Here is a 4,643-nt window from a genome sequence, read left to right as displayed (position 1 = left end):
AAGGTATATAAAAATCTAAAGCTTTAGTAAAACATAACCTCATTTTGTCTGCATGCACATGTTTTAAATTTACTTATAGTCTATTATCTTATACTTCTTGAATTGTCTTGCATTTGATTCCTTTTTTTAATTGATACTTTGTAGGTTTTTCCGTAGCATACCAGTTTTTTATGTCTAGAACTTCTTTGCGGTACAAAAAATAACTTTTTTCTCCTTATTTACAATTTTACATGTAAAAATATTTACTTTATCAAGAACTTTAACCGGTTACAGTGCCAATTATACAATATGTCGGATCTGGTATTGACAAATAAACCATATCAGTTAGTATGTTTTATTCGTGCCAGTAGATGCCCAGGAACACGATCTGTTAACATTACGTTGCTGGCATGGATTCGATTTGATCAAATAAAACGGAAGTTCGTCACAAAATATTAGCCCGAACCCTACACCGGCGAGAGAAATGCTTATCTCTATAAATTAATACAGCAAAAAGAAGCTGCACCAGAAGATTGTCCGGAGTACCCAATCCAAATAGCTGGTAATGCAGGTGAGCCTGATAAAATATTAACTTTTTTCCTTGTTTAAAATATGTATTGTAACAAATTTAAAGATGAAAAAAGTGTACTTTTAAAAGTAAAATATAATTTTCAATCATTTTTTCCTTTAAGTAGTTTAAAAATATCACGTAAATGTGTTGCAAATATTCTTTAAATAATGGTAACAAAACAATTACTTTACACTGTCACGAACTGCATTATTTATGAACCATTTTAAAGGATATTTTTGGTTTGCTTTTGATACATTTTATAATAAATAAGAGGAATTTTCCCTTTCTGCAGACAGACTTTAAAGTTCTCACGCAAAATTCGTAAACAATTCGAATATCAAGGTCACTCTGTAACATATTAAAAATAAATTCCTATTTTAATTTTAGAAAATTAGCATAGTTAGGAATTTATAATAATGGGGTTCATACTATTTTTGGCATTAATTTTTTACTACAATTTCTTATTAAATTATCAGCAACTTAGATGAAACTCAACGAAAATCCAGCCTGCCGTCAGTATCAAATTTTATATAATATTTGAATGAACCATAGTGTCTACTAAGAGGGAATTTAATGAAATCCAGAAATTGTCCGTGACTTAAAAAAAAATACAGGAATTGTTCGGGATTTTATTTTTGATTCGGGAAGTGAATTTCATTTCCTTATACTTTATCATTTTCTCTTGTATATTAGAGATACTTGCGCTACTTTTTTAAAAATTAAAATTGAAATGCAAAAAAAATTTTAAACATATATTTTTAAAATAAGTGTTAACAATCCAATCGAGAAAATTAAGCATTTCTTTAGTTGAACATTGTTTTACCTGAAAATTTAATTATCAAGTTTTTATTTTACAATTTATCTGAAAAAATTTATGCTGGTTAAAAATTTAATTATTCTAGTTAAAGGTTCATAATTTTATTTATAACTTCGCTTGAAAATGTAACTGCTTTTTAAATAGTAGTAGTTTTCATCATGAAAATTGTTATTTAACTGAAAATTGAATGACTCCAATTGAACAATTGACTTATTAACAATTAATTTTGTTGTTGAAAATTCATCTATTTTTTGCAGAAATTAATGTTCTTTATAAAAATGAATTGTGTTATTTGAAAATTTAACTATTCCAGTTTAAAAATTCAGGATTATAGTTTGAAAGTCATCAGTATGGTGAAAATTAATTTTATTAGCTGAAAATTGAACCATTCAACTTTGGATTTAAAATTCATCAGTTTGGTGGAAAATTAATTTATGGTAACTGAAAAAAGTGAACTATACCAGTTGAAGATCAATAATTTCAGTTAAAAATTCACCAGTTTTATGTAAAATTAATTTTTTTTAACTGACAATTTAACTATATCATTTTTGGTTAAAAAATGATCTTTTTTAGTTAAAAATTCATTCATTTTGTTGAAAGTCGTATTTTTTTTATCAAGAATTTTTTCTTAACTGAAAAGTTAACTATTCTATTTGTTATTGAAAATGTATCCTTTTTAGTTCAAAATACACCTCTTAAGTTAAAAATTTTTAATTTTTAGTTGAAAATTCCATAATTTTATTGAAAATTCATTTATTTTCTTCAAATTCGGTGTTTTTTTTTTTATTAAAAATTAATTCTTTTAACTGAAAATGTAACTATTATATTTTTGGTTGAAAACTGATAGCTTTTTGTTCAAAGCTGATCTATTTGCTAGAAAATTGGCCGTTTTCAGTTGAAAATTCAACTCTTCCTTTGAGAATTCATTTATTTTGTTGAAATTCGACTTTTTAGGTAAGAACATTAATTTTGTTGATTAAAAATTCAACTATTTCAGTTGAAGGCTCATTTTTCAGTTGAAAACTCATCTTTTTGGTTTAAAATTAATTCCTTTTCTTTGAAATTTTCTTGTTTGGTGTAATATAAACTGCTTAGTTAAAAATTTAACTATTCCAGTTATAGGCTTTTTATTTTAGTTAAAATTCGTATTTATTCTTTAAAAATCAGCTATTCGAGTTAAAAAAACACAAAATTTTCGTTGGAAATTCATCAGTTCAGTGGAAAATTAACTTTGTCGTCTGAAAATATGTATGTGTTGAGCTGATACTCTTTTAAAAAATAATGTTTTATTAATAAAGGCTTTATCGATTTACATGAAGATATGGAAGATGACAACCCGGGCTTTGAGTCCTCAGTCGACAGTATGGTGGAAATGACTGACAAAAAGAGAAAAAAATCTTCGAGTTGTACAGGTTATATAATATATTTAATTCGAGGATTGATTATATTGAGTCTCAAATAAAAAAGTACTTTCAATTTATGGTTCGATTTCTTGCAGGTCACTCCAGCACTCAAATTTCTATCACAGAAAGACCACACCAAAACCACGATCGGGATCTCACCACATAGCTCCTTACAAATCCTGCAAAGGACGGAAAAACCAAGATTTAGGTAAGATATCAAGAAATTTACACATATTTTTTTAACTTTCTTTTTGTTTCGGTCTCCATTTTACACGATACGAAACAGAATTTATGTTCCAATTTCGTTTCGATTAAAAGTCTAGACAGTATTTTTTTGGTATTTCAGTTTTGCCTTAGCAAAATAACAAGATTATTATTCATAAAGAAAGTATAGTTATTTTACTGTTATTTTCCTTCCTATTCAGGATACATAACGGTCTTAAAGGAAATCAAATCATTGCGTATGGATGTTCAAAGGTTAGCTGAGGGCCTAAAGGAAATTAAAAAAATTATGGAAATTGATAGGAGTGCAATATACGTTGGCAAGAAGTTCTTCGAGGAGGAATACAATTTAAAGCTACCTCTCAACAGTCTACAAGACTTCAAACTTCTCGATAGAGAACTTCAAAACAATGAGGAATGCTGTTGTCGTTTTGTAAGTTTTTCCTTGTACTGATTTTCTTTAGCTTTTCCACACTTAAAAAATGCCGTATTTTATTTGAATTCTTATTGATACTTACAGAAAGCCGTATCTTACTTAAATTATATACTTTAAATTAAACATATAAAATTTATTCTATAATCCTACTGAAACTAAAATTCCAATAATTAATTTCCAGCTGTTGCTTCTGCAAAATTTGTTGCTACAGAAGAGGAAATGGTTTCGAACATTGGAACCATTTTTGAAACAACTAAATTCATCTATTAATTGTTTTAGAAAAAAATCCTCAAATTTAACAAATAATATTTTCAACGGGAAATTAATCAGGATTTGGTCCGGGACCAACCTGGCAGCCAGATCGGGCTGCCACGTTCGGCACCGATCGGGACGTGTGTTTCATCACAGGTCTAACCCAGACCGGTTTCCCGATCCAAGCCGGATTTGGCCAGATCCGGATCCGGCCGGGTTCACAGCAAAATTTCTGCATGAAATAGTTCAATCTGCAGATAAAAACTGTAATAAAAAATTGAACTGAACAAGAAAAAAAAACTAGTTTTCAAGGGAAAAGGTGAATTTTCGACGAAGAATATTAATGTTCTATAAAAAAAAACGATTTTTCAACTTAACCAATATATAAGATTAATTTTTAGTCAATCGTATAATAGTTACATTTTCACATAAAGATAAATAATTTTTAGCAGGAAAAATGAATTTTCAACAAAGTTGTTAAATTGTCAAGCAATAAGATGAATTTTCGACCAAGAAAATGATTAATATACAAAAATAGAAAACTTTTAAAGAAAATACATGAATTTTCAACGAAATTATTTAATTTTAAAGTCAAAAAGACAAATTATCTACAAAAAGTTGAATTTTTAAGCGAAAAATATGAGCTTTCAATCAAAGAGTTAAACTTTCAACCAAATAGTTAAATTTTTTGAATTTTCAGTTTCAAAAATGCATTTTCAACGAAATAGATGAACCTTCAAATAAAAAAAATAAATCTTAACAAAGTAGTTAAACTTTTGATAAAAAAGAGGACTTTTTTTACAAAATGGTTACATTTTCAACAAAAGAATTAATTTTTCAACCAAATAATTGAGTTTTTATCCAAACGAGATGAAATTCAAAAATCGCCAACTTCTTTAATGTCTTTCAAATGCGGTTCAAGATATAAATAAGACTATTATAATATAACATAATTATAATATT

At 27.3% G+C, this 4,643-nt stretch overlaps 1 long non-coding RNA gene across 1 annotated transcript; it reads left to right on the top strand.

The window, feature by feature from the left end:
- Nucleotides 1–286: 286 nt before the first annotated feature.
- On the top strand, nucleotides 287–3,411 carry LOC117177117. The gene is made up of 4 exons (XR_004467666.1): nucleotides 287–550; nucleotides 2,687–2,779; nucleotides 2,866–2,978; nucleotides 3,196–3,411. It is a non-coding gene; the product is annotated as an uncharacterized LOC117177117 (long non-coding RNA).
- The last annotated feature ends 1,232 nt before the right edge of the window (nucleotides 3,412–4,643 follow it).

This window comes from Belonocnema kinseyi, chromosome 7 (genome assembly GCF_010883055.1).
Source record: "Belonocnema kinseyi isolate 2016_QV_RU_SX_M_011 chromosome 7, B_treatae_v1, whole genome shotgun sequence".
NCBI classification, from domain to species: Eukaryota; Metazoa; Arthropoda; class Insecta; order Hymenoptera; family Cynipidae; genus Belonocnema; species Belonocnema kinseyi.
Note: the sequence above shows the minus strand (reverse complement) of the source record. Positions and strands in the feature narration are given on the sequence as shown.